General features: G+C 53.1%; 1 pseudogene across 3 annotated transcripts in view; it reads right to left on the minus strand.

Annotated features, from left to right (window-relative positions):
- LOC311434123 (interferon-induced very large GTPase 1 pseudogene) overlaps positions 1 to 11,576 on the minus strand; it is a 28,291-nt pseudogene extending 16,715 nt beyond the window's left edge. For 2 of the 3 annotated variants that reach the window (XR_014698898.1, XR_014698899.1), the window contains exon 1: positions 9,640 to 9,664. The product of XR_014698898.1 is annotated as an interferon-induced very large GTPase 1 pseudogene (transcript). Of the gene's footprint in view, positions 1 to 9,639; positions 9,665 to 11,558 lie in introns of those variants that run through there. The other variant, XR_014698897.1, reaches the window with a different exon arrangement.
- Between the last annotated feature and the right edge of the window lie 2,835 nt (positions 11,577 to 14,411).

A 14,411-nucleotide genomic window follows, 5' to 3' on the forward strand; every position in this document is an offset into this window, starting at 1 on the left:
GATCACCTCCCTTGACCTGCTCGCCACGCTCCTTTTAATGCACGCCAGGATCCCATTGGCCCTCTTGTCCACAAGGGCATACTGCTGGCTCATGGTCAACCTGTCGTCCACCAGGACCCCCAGGTCCTTCTCGTCAGAGCTCCTCTTCAGCAGGTCATCCCCCAGCCTGTACTGATACATGCGGTTGTTCTTCCCAGGTGCAGGCCCCAAAACTCACTCTTATTAAATCTCATTGGGCTTCTTCCTGCCCATCTCTCCAGCCAGCTCCATTTCCCAGACACTTTGTCCTGGCAAACATTGGCTGCTCCCTGCATCATGCTCTGAAAACAGCCCCAGAGACATTGTCTGTGCATTGCCAGGTCATCTTCCCAACCATGAGAAAACAAGGCCCAAAAGCCTAAAGAATCCTAGAATGGTTTGAGATGGAAGACATATTATAGATCATTGTGGTGGTTCTGCTCGAGTGAGCAGCCGAGCTCCACCACAGATGCTCTCTCACTCCCCCTCCTCAAAGAGGAATGGGGAGAAAATATGTGAAAACGGCTCAAGGGTTGAGATAAGGAGAAGAAAATCACGCAGTAATTATTGTAACGGGCAAACAGACTCAGCATAAGAAGATAGTAAGATTTATTGCTCGTTACTAACAAGCTAGAGAAGTGAGAAACAAAGGAAAGAAACCAAAAGCACCTTCCCCCCCCCATCCACCCTCTTCCACCTCCTCCCCCCGAGGGGCGCAGGGGAACGGGGGAATGGGGGTTATGGTCAGTCTACAGCACTTCTTCTCTGCCTCTCCTTCTCGGTCACTCTCGTCCCCTGTGCTGTGGGGTCCCACCCACGGGATACAGTCCTTGATGACCTGATCCGGTGTGGGCTTCCCACAGGCAGCAGCTCTTCCAGAACTGCTCCAGGTATGGGTCCGTACCACAGGGTCCTTCCCTCAGTAGCAAACTGCTCCAACCTGGCTCCCCCACAGGCTGCAGCTCCTGCCAGGTCACCTGCTCCTACGTGGGCTCCTCTCCACGGGCTACAGGTCCGGCCCGGAATCTGCTGGGCAGGGGTCTTCCACAGGTGGCAGCCTCCATCGGTGCAGGGCCACCTGCTCCACTGTGGTCTCCTCCACGGGCTGCAGCGTGGAACCCTGCTCCACCGTGGTACTCAATGGGCTGCAGGGGGACAGCCTGCTTCACCATGGTCCTCACCACAGGCCGCAGGGGACTTCTGCTCTGGTGCCTGGAGCACCTCTCCCCCTCCTTCTTCACTGACCTTGGCACCTGCAAGGCTTTTACAGGTAAATGACTGGCTGAGGGGGTGGTGTCTGGACTAGGGATTTGGGTATTTTGATCTTGGGCCGTCCTTTGAGAGGCTGGGTATGTGGGCTACGGACAGACACCAACTGAGCAAGTGGGACGCAAGTGTGTTGGGGAGCAAGCTCTCTGGGCTGATTACCAGGGCTTTAAACTAGGTTTGATGGGGGAAGGGAGGGGAGCTAAATGTGACAGAGAAGGGCTGGGGGAAGTCATCACTGCTGTCACTGTTGAAGACAGGGAAAAACTTCTGAGCTCTCCCATATGTGAGGAATGTTTTAACAATTCGAGTCAATAAAGAACAGTACTGTCTGCCTCTGGGCCCTGCACTGGCAATTTAACTCTTGAACCACAGATGCAGTGTGTCCCAGTCTCCCCCTCATTCTAGTCAATTTATCAAGTCTTCAGAAAATACTCCTCAAATTTATGAACCTGTTTGCTTTTGTTATTCCGGTCTTCTATTCCTAACAATCACAGAATCACAGAATTACTAGGTTGGAAGAGACCTCAAGATCATCGAGTTCAACCTCTGACCTAACGCTAACGGTCCCCACTAAACCATATCGCTAAGCTCTACATCTAAATGTCTTTTAAAGACCTCCAGGGATGGTGACTCCACCACTTCCCTGGGCAGCCTGTTCCAATGCCTCACAACCCTTTCAGTAAAGAAGTTCTTCCTAACATCCAACCTAAAACTCCCCTGGTGCAACTTAAGCCCATTCCCCCTCGTCCTGTCACCAGGCACATGGGAGAACAGGCCAACCCCCACCTCGCTACAGCCTCCCTTGAGGTACCCATAGAGAGTGATAAGGTCGCCCCTGAGCCTCCTCTTCTCCAGGCTGAACAAGCCCAGCTCCCTCAGCCGCTCCTCGTAGGACTTGTTCTCCAGGCCCCTCACCAGCTTTGTCGCCCTTCTCTGCACCCGCTCAAGCACCTCGATGTCCTTCTTGTAGCGAGGGGCCCAAAACTGAACACAGTACTCGAGGTGCAGCCTCACCAGAGACGAGTACAGGGGGACGATCACCTCCCTAGCCCTGCTGGTCACACTGTTCCTGATACAAGCCAGGATGCTGTTGGCCTTCTTGGCCACCTGAGCACACTGCTGGCTCATATTCAGCCGACTATCCACCATCACTTCCAGGTCCTTCTCTGCCTGGCAGCTCTCCAACCACTCATCTCCCAGCCTGTAGCTCTGCTTGGGGTTGTTGCGCCCCAGGTGGAGGACCCAGCACTTGGCTGGCCTTGTTGAACTTCATGCAGTTGACCTCAGCCCATCGGTGCAGCCTATCCAGATCCTCCTGCAGAGCTTTCCTACCCTCAAGCAGATCGACACACGCACCTAACTTGGTGTCATCTGCAAACTTACTGAGGGTGCACTCAATGCCCTCATCCAGATCATCGATGAAGATATTAAAGAGGACCGGACCCAGCACCAACCCCTGGAGAACGCCACTAGTGACTGGCCTCCAACTACACTTGGCTCCATTCTCCACGACTCTTTGGGCCCGGCTATCCAGCCAGTTTCTAACCCAACGAAGCGTGCACCAGTCCAATCCATGAGCAGCCAGTTTCTTGAGGAGAATGCTGTGGGAGACGGTGTCAAAAGCCTTGCTGAAGTCAAGGTAGACCACATCCACAGCCTTTCCCTCGTCCACACAGCGCGTCACTTTGTCATAGAAGGAGATCATGTTCGTCAAGCAGGACCTGCCTTTCATAAACCCATGCTGACTGGGCCTGATCGCCTGATTGCCCTGCAAGTGCCGCATGATGACTCTCAGGAGGATCTGCTCCATGAGCTTTCCTGGCACTGAGGCCAAACTGACAGGCCTGTAGTTTCCTGAGTCTGCCCCCTGGCCCTTCTTGTAGATGGGCATCACGTTTGCTAGCCGCCACTCAACTGGGACCTCCCCCGATAACCAGGACTGCTGATAAATGATGGACAGTGGCTTGGCCAGCTCCTCTGCCAGTTCTCTCAGTACCCTTGGGTGGATCCCATCCGGCCCCATCGACTTGTGCACATCTAAGTGCCGTAGCAGGTCACCAACCAGTTCTTCATGGATAGTGAGGGCCACATCCTGCTTCCCATCCCCTTCCACCAGCTCAGGGTACTGGGTATCCAGAGAACAACCGGTATTGCCGCTAAAGACTGAGGCAAAGAAGGCATTGAGCACCTCCGCCTTTTCCTCATCTCTTGTAACTAAGTTTCCCCCCGCATCCAGTAAAGGATGGAGATTCTCCTTAGTCCTCCTTTTTGTGTTGATGTATTTAAAGAAACGTTTTTTGTTATCTTTAACGGCAGTAGCCAGATCGAGCTCCAGATGAGCTTTGGCCTTCCTAATTTTGTCCTTGCACAGCCTCGCTACATCCTTAAAGTCCTCCCTAGTGGCCTGCCCACTTTTCCAAAGATTATAAACCCTCTTTTTTCTCCTAAGATCAAGCCACAATTCTCTGTTGAGCCAGGCTGGTCTTCTTCCCCGCCAGCTCGTCTTTGGGCACGTGGGGACAGACCGTTCCTGCACCATTAAGATTTCCCTCTTGAAGAGTGCCCAGCCTTCCTGGACCCCTCTGCCCTTCAGAACCACCTCCCAAGGGACTCCACCAACTAGTGTCCTGAGCAGCTCAAAGTCAGCCCTCCGAAAGTCCAATACAGCGGTTTTACTGGTCCCCTTCCTGGCCTCGCCAAGAATAGAGAACTCCACCATTGCGTGGTCACTCTGACCAAGACAGCTCCCGACAATCACATCCTCCACCAGTCCTTCTCTGTTTGCGAAGAGAAGGTCTAGCGGGGCACCACCCCTGGTAGGCTCACTAACCAGCTGCGTCAGAAAGCTATCTTCCACGCTCTCCAGAAACCTCCTAGACTGCTTTCTCAGGGCTGTGTTGTGCTTCCAGGATATGTCAGGGAAGTTGAAGTCCCCCACGAGTACAAGAGCTGAAGATTTCACAACTTCTGTCAGCTGCCTGTAGAATTCCTCATCCGTCTCCTCATCCTGGTTCGGCGGTCTATAGCAGACCCCAACCAGGACGCTAGCCTTGTTGTCCCTGCCGATCCTAACCCAAAGGGACTCGACCTTGTCATTCCCAACCTCGAGTTCTACAACCTTGAAAGACTCTCTAATATAGAGAGCCACACCACCACCCCTTCTGTGCTGCCTGTCCCTTCTAAAGAGCTTATAGCCAGACATTGCAGCACTCCAGTCATGAGACTGGTCCCACCACGTCTCCGTGATGGCAACCAAGTCATAGCCTGCCTGCTGCATGATGGCTTCCAGCTCCTCCTGTTTGTTACCCATGCTGCGTGCATTGGTGTAGATGCACTTCAGTTGGGCCATTGCCTTCTCTCCCAGCCTTGCCATCGTTCCCCCTGGCACAGCCCCAACAATCCTAGCTTCAGCCCCATCCCCCTTCCTACCTAGTTTAAAGCCCTCTCAATGAGCCCTGCCAGCTCCTGGCCCAGGATCCTTTTTCCCCTAAAAGATAGGGACCCGTCTGCGGCCATCAGGCCAGGTGCTGAGTAAAGTGCCCCATGATCAAAAAACCCAAGATTTCTGCGTTGGCACCAGCCCCGGAGCCACGTGTTTAACAGGAGGGCTTTCCGTGTCCTCTCTGAACCCCTCCCTGCCACCGTAGGGATGGAAGAAAACACCACCTGCACTCCCGCTCCATCCACTAACCGACTCAGTCCCCTAAAGTCTCTTTTGATAGCCTTGAGGCTTCTCTCTTCGATGTTGTCACTGCCCGCCTGGACTATCAAAAGAGGGTAATAGTCAGAGGGGCGTACCAGGTTAGGAAGCTTCCTGGCAACGTCCCTGACCCTGGCCCCAGGGAGACAGCAGACTTCCCTACGGGTAGGGTCAGGCCGACAAATAGGGCCCTCTGTTCCCCTAAGAATAGTCTCCAACAACAATAACCCTCCTGTCTTTCTTGGTGGAGGCAGTCCTGAGGCGTGGAGTCGACCTCCTCGCCCTAGGCATCCTCCTGGGAACACTTGCTACCTCTTCATCATCTCCAGGGCCTCAAACCTGTTGCATAAGGGCACCTGGGAAGGTGGGGCCGGAAGGGGAGGGCATCACCTGCGATGTCGAGCAGGGACCTGTTTCCCTTCCTCCTCAACTCCCAGATTCCCTCCCTCTGCCTGACGGCAACAGGGCAGGGGGTCCACCCCCATCTGGGGCGTCTCACCTCAGTACCTCTCCTTGAGGCCCTGCAGGGAGTTACTCCAGCAGTCTATCTCCTGCTCACACTCCCTGATATCCCTCAACCTCTCCACCTCCTCCTTGAGCTCCGCCACCATGAGGACCAGGTCATCCACCTGCTCACACACCTCACACATGCAGTTTCTCTGCCTCCCGCCAATGGTAGCAACAGGCTCAGACACTCCTTGCATCCGGTGACCTGAACTGCTGCATTTTTTAACGGGTAGTCGGTCTGGGTGTGTACTGACTTCCTGGAGAGCACACCGTGCCTGGTGGAGACCATTATCACCTAGCTAACGGCTGTCGTTAAGGAGGTGTTCCTATGGGCAGGGGGAGCGCTCTGCCCTTCCTGTGCGCCCTGCCTGCGCGAACTGCCACGCTAACTGCCACGCCACTCCCTTCTGACGCGCCACGTCCTGTTTGCCCGTCCTGGTCGCCGCGCTCCCTAGGGGCAGCTTTTGAACGGCTGGGGAGGGGGTGCTGCTGGCTCCGCCTTTGCCTTGTCAGCCTCCCTCACGAGGGCTGCCGGATCCTGGCAGCTCCCTCAAGTAGGTTCGATGCTGGAAAAATTAGCCCTGCCTGGCCTGATCCCCCACTCCGCTGCAGAACGCGTCTGCCCCGGAGCCGATCGCCTCGGCAAATGGCCTTTTTAAAATGATCTTTTAAAAGGAAAAAAACCATGGGAGCAAAAGACTCTGACAACAGAAGCAATGAACTCCCTCGATTTTATTGAGCAAAAAGTATCGTCAAGCATGCTCGCCAGGTGAAACCCGAATGAACCACTTGATCTGTATGTATATTTCACGGAAAGGGGGGAGTAGGGGCACTAGCCCAGGGCCCCCCTCAAAAAGTTCAACCAATACAGTGGATAGTCCTAGGAAAACCGTCACGCGCATTCTCTCCAGGAGCTGAGTGCCTTGGTAACCTCAACATGAAAGGCCGAAAACTCGCCCTAAGACACCTAGGTATCGAACCCGCCACGATATATCTACCCTTTTGTAAACAGCTGCTACCTCAACCAGTAGTGATGTCAGAATCTCTAGCCATAGCCCTTGCCGGATTTTGCAGAGAAGTTCAATGCGCTATTAAGCCCCCTTGGGCTCAAATGCTGAAAATTGTCAACATCGACCTCCAACAGAAGACCATGGACCAGCCCCAATGGGGACCAACAGTCTTCACACATGCATCCTCAGCAACCTCAACCGCGGCAGTGGTATGGCAATCGGGAGGAGAATGACAGCATTAAAATGAAAGATCGTGCGCTTTCAGTCCAGCACAGAATCACAGAATCACAGAATTTTCTAGGTTGGAAGAGACCTCAAGGTCATCGAGTCCAACCTCCAACCTAACGCTAACAGCCCTCCACTAAACCATATCCCTAAGCTCTACATCTAAGCGTCTTTTGAAGACTTCCAGGGATGGTGACTCCACCACTTCCCTGGGCAGCCTGTTCCAATGCCTCACAACCCTTTCAGTGAAGAAGTTCTTCCTAACATCTAACCTAAAACTCCCCTGGCTCAACTTAAGCCCATTCCCCCTCGTCCTGTCACCAGGCACGTGGGAGAACAGGCCAACCCCCACCTCTCTACAGCCTCCTTTAAGGTATCTGTAAAGAGCAATAAGGTCACCCCTGAGCCTCCTCTTCTCCAGGCTGAACAAGCCCAGCTCCCTCAGCCGCTCCTCGTAGGACTTGTTCTCCAGGCCCCTCACCAGCTTCGTCGCCCTTCTCTGCACCCGCTCAAGCACCTCCATGTCCTTCTTGTAGCGAGGGGCCCAAAACTGAACACAGTACTCGAGGTGCGGCCTCACCAGAGCCGAGTACAGGGGGACGATCACCTCCCTAGCCCTGCTGGTCACGCTGTTCCTAATACAAGCCAGGATGCCGTTGGCCTTCTTGGCCACCTGAGCACACTGCTGGCTCATATTCAGCCGACTGTCCACCATCACTCCCAGGTCCTTCTCTGCCTGGCAGCTTTCCAACCATTCCTCTCCCAGCCTGTAGCTCTGCTTGGGGTTATTGCGCCCCAGGTGCAGGACCCGGCACTTGGCCTTGTTAAACTTCATGCAGTTGACCTCAGCAATTAGAAGCGACGGCTGTAGTACTAGCCTGTGGACTGTTCCCAATGGAACACCTCAACATCGTGACCTATTCAATGTTCGTAGCCAAACTTTGCTTGGCCATGTCAGGGCCCAGCGTGTCAACATCCACGGTCGCTCTAATGCTAGAAGAAGCACTTTTCTCCCGAAAAGGCACCATATCGGTCACCCACGTCAACAGCCACAACCCAATCAAAGGGTTTTACCAAATCAGTAACGACAAAGCAGATGCCGCTGCAAAAGGATTATGGACACTAAAAGATGCCCGCCAGCTACATGAGTCCCTCCACACTGGAGCTAAAGCGCTAGCTAAGAGATGTGGGATTTCGACCACCGACGCGAAACACATAGTAGCTACGTGTCCCCACTGTCCAAAAGCACCACTATGGTCCAGTGGAGTCAATCCCAGAGGTCTTAAAGCCTCTGAGGTGTGGCAGACGGATTTTACACTCTGTCAGTCACTGAGACCTCGAGTGTGGCTAGTGGTAACCATAGACGCATATAGCGGGGTGATCGTAGCCACACAACACCTTAAGACTGACTCCAAAGCAACCATCCAACATTGGCTGACAGCCATGGCATGGCTTGGCATCCCTAATCAGATCAAAATGGACAATGGTTCGAATTTTGTGTCCAAATCAGCCCAGGCATTCGCTCAGAAATGGGGTATTACTGTAATATATGGCATCCCTTATAATAGTACAGGACAAGCCATAGTCAAACAAGCGAATCAAACTCTGAAATCTAAGTTAGAGGTATTAGCAAAAGCAGAAGGTTTTACCACCACCGTTCCCTCAGGAGACCAAGCACACTTGCTAGCAACCACTTTGTTAGCACTAAATCAATTCCCCAGGGGAGAGGAGGTGAATAGCCCCATCCAAAAACATTGGGCCACTCGAGCACTAGATGAAGGCCCGTCAGTTATAGTTAGAAATGAGCTGGGAGAATGGGAACAAGGGTGGAAATTAGTTCTGACAGGGCGAGGGTATGCTGCAGTCAAAAAAAGATGGCAGGGTCAAATGGTGTCCACTTAAGTCCATCAAACCTTCAGAATAAAACTAATGAAAACTGAGTTTCTGTTCACAGGAATGGATCATCGGATGCCCCTGCAATCTGTATACCCCCATGACAAGAGAAGCCAATAAGTCGGCAAGTGTCCTGTCTAAGCCTGAGAGTTCCACACTGGCAGAATCCAGACAACAGCGAAGTGGCCTCCGTGGGGGGGGGGGGGGGGGGATGCCTTTTTCTGCTCTTATCTTTGGACCTTGTATACTAAATAAGCTTGTGTCATTTGTTGGAAGCCGGTTAGAGAAAGTTGGCATTGTGTTGGTAGAACACCAACAACTACTTTAAGAGTGTATTTACTCAGGGTTATCCCCAGTTATCCCTAGTTATCCATATTACACCCCATTATTACCGGTTACCTCCTAGTTTTCTCCTGGTTATTGTGCCTTATGTTTTTTGTTAAAGTTATGATGTCTACCTCTTAAGATTGTTATAAAGTATAAAACTGAGACGGGAGCAGAATTGTTTTTTAGATTGTTATATTTTAGCTAATTTGGTTGTGCATAGGGAGGGGGGAAATGTGGGTGGTTAGGGTCTGGCGGCGGGAACATGTCGCGCTGTACGGAAAGGTGGAGCCCCTCCCTTGATGGGCAGTAGCGCGTGGTCTGTGGCATAAGCAAGCAGAAGTGACGCTATGGGCCTCGGCTATATAACACCGTGTAACTCGACAATAAACGAATGCCATTTGCCATCCACCACATTGGTGTCTGTGAGCTGATGGACTGAGTGGCCTGGGGTTGGTCGCCGTGCCGTTCCTGAACCAGGTCGCCACTGCCCCCTGAAGGCAACACCGGAGGGGGCTGCTCCTCCGTCCCCTATCCCTGAGCAGAGCCCATTTCCCCTGAGCGAAAAGCGCTGCTGCCCTCCTGGCATCTCGCAGCCCAGTAGGAGATGGGTGAAACAGCGAGCAGGAGGAGGCCAAGGGGTATCCACATGTATGCCCCTACCCTGCCCAGTGCATGTCAGCAGAGACCTACCTGCCCTCCCTGGTGCTCTGCAGCTCCAGTAGCACCTCAGCCCAGCTCCCGCACCATCTCAGCGCAGCCCTTGCAAAGCCTCAGCCCACCCCTGACCCCACTCTTTATAGAGCCCCAAGCCCCTGCACTAGCCACAGTTTATTGGTTACACGGCAGGGAGATATTTTTTGCTTTCCTGGAAGTCAGGCTATTACCTTTCAGGCAGTGCCAGAAAGTGAAACTTGGCAGTTGCTGGCTGTGCTGGAGCAGCCACATCCCCAAGCACTCCTCCAAGGAAGGAAAGGGTGTTGCAGGAAGCACGGCCGAATGCATGACAGACACCAGGAGAGTCAGGTCATGCTCCATTTTATTGCCCAAATAGCCTAACTTTTAGAGTGAACTTAACAGGGGCGGACAGTGTTTCACACAAGATTATTGGTCAAAAGCACTCAGACAAACAACTACAAGAAAACAACCCCACCTGCAAGAAAACAACCCCCTTGTGATTAGCAGTCACGTAGACCTTGTCCCTGAAGCCAGCTACTGGTAACAATATTTTTCTGAATTCCTCAATTGGGCGATGTGGGAACACTGTCATGGCAACTTCTCATAGTTGCCCTGGTAGCTTGGTTTGCTCAGCTACAGCAAGCCATGGGATCTTTGCTGTTTCAAAAAATCCCGCAACAGAAGGGGAAGTGGAAGAAGCAGGCAGCTCTAAAGCAGAGCCATCACAGAAATGGGAGGGAGAAGAGACAGAAATCGTAGCAGAGTCAGAATCCACATGAACCCTATCCCTGAGAGAGGTGCGAGGTAGCAAAAGGATTTCAGCTGTCACCTACGTGAGCACATTTTCACCTGGCTGCTCTGATGCTGGGATACTGGGGCTGGTAGCTAGGAATCAGAAGGCAAAGAAGCCAAGCAGCTGCAATCCCTCTGTAGGAAAAGGGTCCTTGCAAAGTGATTGGGAAAGGGCACAAGACCTCAGCATCTGGAGATGTCCCACGTCAGGTGTGAAGGAAAGGTATCCATCCCCTCAAGGAAGGTACTGTACATCAGCCAGGCAAGTCGACCACCGTGGAGAAAGGTCTCCAGTATCTGAGGGAATCAGCTGTGCTCGAGACGGTTTAATGTGATGTGGACAATGACCAGGCACCCAAAGATCCAGATGAAATTTGTTCCACATGGTGGAAGTTTATACAGAGCACCACCGTCGTGTGCCAGCATGCTGGCAGTGATGAACTGGATTGATGGGATGGGACCAACAGTGTTTAGTGTCCGGCTAACTCCAGAATTATGAAGACAGTGGACTAATGGCATGCAGGCCCCAGTTTGCTTTCCCTTGCAAGGACGTCCAGTCCACCTGGAATCAACTGCCCCAGGGGTGGAAACGCAGCCCCACTGTTTGCCTTGGACTGATCCAGGCAACACCACAAGTCCATGGGGCCAGATGGGGTCCACCTGAGGGTGCTGAGGGAGCTAGCAGATGTGATTGCTGAGCCAATCTTCTCAACTTGCGTGTTGAGAAGAAGACAGTTTAATAGGACAGAAAAGGAAGGGATAATTATGATGATGGTGATAATAATAAACCAACAAATATCCAAAGCAAGTGATACACAGTGAAATTGGTCACCAACCACTGACTGAAGCCTAACCCTTGCTTTAGCGGTGGCAGCCCCCCACACAGGCCAGCTCCCCTAGATTTTATTGTTGAGCAGTATGCCCTCTGGGATGGGACATCCCTTTGGTTCCTTGGGGTCAGCTGTCCTGCTTCTCCGTCCCCTACCCCCGAGCAGAGCCCATTTCCCCTGAGCGAAAAGCCCTGCTGCCCTCCTGGCATCTCGCAGCCCAGCAGGAGATGGGTGAAACAGCGAGCAGGAGGAGGCCAAGGGGTCTCCACATGTGGCCCCTACCCTGCCCAGTGCATGTCAGCTGGGACCTACCTGCCCTCCCTGGTGTTCTGCAGCTCCAGTAGCGTCTCAGCCCAGCTCCCGCACCATCTCAGCGCAGCCCCTGCACAGCCTCAGCCCACCCCTGACCCCACTCTTTATAGAGCCCCAAGCCCCTGCACTGGCTGCAGTTTATTGGTTGCATGGCGGGGAGATATTTTTTGCTTTCCTGGAAGTCAGGCTATTACCTTTCAGGCAGTGCCAGAAAGTGAAACTTGGCAGTTGCTGGCTGTGCTGGAGCAGCCACATCCCCAGGCACTCAGAATCACAGAATCACAGAATCACAGAATTTCTAGGTTGGAAGAGACCTCAAGATCATCAAGTCCAACCTCTGACCTAACACTAACAAGTCCTCCACTAAACCATATCGCTAAGCTCTACATCTAAACGTCTTTTAAAGACCTCCAGGGATGGTGACTCCACCACTTCCCTGGGCAGCCTGTTCCAATGCCTCACAACCCTTTCAGTAAAGAAGTTCTTCCTAAGATCCAACATAAAACTCCCCTGGCTCAACTTAAGCCCATTCCCCCTCATCCTGTCACCAGGCACGTGGGAGAATAGACCAACCCCCACCTCGTTACAGCCTCCTTTGAGGTATCTGTAGAGAGTGATAAGGTCACCCCTGAGCCTCCTCTTCTCCAGGCTGAACAAGCCCAGCTCCCTCAGCCGCTCCTTGTAGGACTTGTTCTCCAGGCCCCTCACCAGCTTCGTCGCCCTTCTCTGCACCCGCTCAAGCACCTCCATGTCCTTCTTGTAGCGAGGGGCCCAAAACTGAACACAGTACTCGAGGTGCGGCCTCACCAGAGCTGAGTACAGGGGGACGATCACCTCCCTAGCCCTGCTGGTCACACTGTTCCTGATACAAGCCAGGATGCCGTTGGCCTTCTTGGCCACCTGAGCACACTGCTGGCTCATATTCAGCCGACTATCCACCATCACTCCCATGTCCTCCTCTGCCAGGCAGCTTTCCAACCACTCATCTCCCAGTCTGTAGCTCTGCTTGGGGTTGTTGCGCCCCAGGTGCAGGACCCGGCACTTGGCCTTGTTGAACTTCATGCAGTTGACCTCAGCCCATCGGTGCAGCCTATCCAGATCCTCCTGCAGAGCCTTCCTACCCTCAAGCAGATCGACACACGCACCTAACTTGGTGTCATCTGCGAACTTACTGAGGGAACACTCGATGCCCTCATCCAGATCATCAATGAAGATATTAAAGAGGACCGGACCCAGCACCGAGCCCTGGGGGACGCCACTAGTGACTTGCCTCCAACTGGATTTGACTCCATTCACCACGACTCTTTGGGCCCTGCTATCCAGCCAGTTTCTAACCCAACAAAGCATGTGCCAGTCCAATCCATGAGCAGACAGTTTCTTGAGGACAATGCTGTGGGAAACGGTGTCAAAAGCCTTGCTGAAGTCAAGGTAGACCACATCCACAGCCTTTCCCTCATCCACACAGCGCGTCACTTTGTCATAGAAGGAGATCATGTTCGTCAAGCAGGACCTGCCTTTCATAAACCCATGCTGACTGGGCCTGATCGCCTGCTTGCCCTGCAAGTGCCGCATGATGACTCTCAGGAGGATCTGCTCCATGAGCTTCCCTGGCACTGAGGTCAAACTGACAGGCCTATAGTTCCCCGGGTCTGCTCTCCAGCCCTTCTTGTAGATGGGCATCACGTTTGCTAGCCGCCAGTCAACTGAGACCTCCCCCGATAACCAGGACTGTTGATAAATGGTGGTAAGCTGCTTGGCCAGCTCCTCCACCAGTTCTCGCAGTATCCTCGGGTGGATCCCATCCATCCCCATCGACTTGTGCACATCCAAGTGCCGTAGCAGGTCGCCTCCCAAGGGACTCTGCCAACCAGTGTCCTGAACAGCTGAAAGTCAGCCCTCCAGAAGTCCAATACAGCGGTTTTAATGGCCCCCTTCCTGGCCTCACCAAGAATAGAGAAATCCACCATTTCATGGTCACTCTGCCCTAGACAGCTTTCGACCACCACATCTCCCAGCAGTCCTTCTCTGTTTGTGAAGAGAAGGTTTAGCGGGGCACCTCCCCTGGTAGGCTCACTAACCAGCTGTGTCAGGAAGCTATCTTCCACACTCTCCAGAAACCTCCAAGACTGCTTCCTCTGGGCTGTGTTGTGCTTCCAGGATATATCTGGGAAGTTGAAGTCCCCCATGAGAACAAGCGCTGATGATTTTGCAACTTCTGTCAGCTGCCTGTAGAACTCCTCATCAGTCTCCTCATCCTGGTTTGGCGGTCTATAGCAGACCCCCACCAGGATGCTTCCCTTGTTGGTTTTCCTGCCGATCCTAACCCAAAGGGACTCAACCTTGTTATTCCCAGCCTTAAGTTCCATGACATCAAAACTCTCTAATATAGAGAGCCACACCACCACCCCTTCTGTGCTGCCTGTCCCTTCTGAAGAGCCTATAGCCAGACATTGCAGCACTCCAGTCATGAGACTGGTCCCACCACGTCTCCGTGATGGCAACCAAGTCATAGCCTGCCTGCTGCACGATGGCTTCCAGCTCCTCCTGTTTGTTACCCATGCTGCGTGCATTAGTGTAGATGCACTTCAGTTGGGCCATTGCCTTCTCTCCCAGCCTTGCCATTGTTCCCCCTGGAACAGCTCCAACAAGCCTTGTTTCAGCCCCATACCCCTTCTCACCTAGTTTAAAGCCCTCTCAATGAGCCCCGCCAGCTCCTGGCCCAGGATACATTTTCCCCTGAGAGATAGGGATCCATCTACGGCCATCAGTCTGGGTGTGTACCATCTTTCTGGAGAGGGCACTGTGCCTGGTGGAGACCATTGCAGCCTAGCTAACGGGAGGTTGTCATTACAG

Source organism: Aythya ferina (genome assembly GCF_964211825.1).
Source record: "Aythya ferina genome assembly, chromosome: 3".
Taxonomy (NCBI): Eukaryota; Metazoa; Chordata; class Aves; order Anseriformes; family Anatidae; genus Aythya; species Aythya ferina.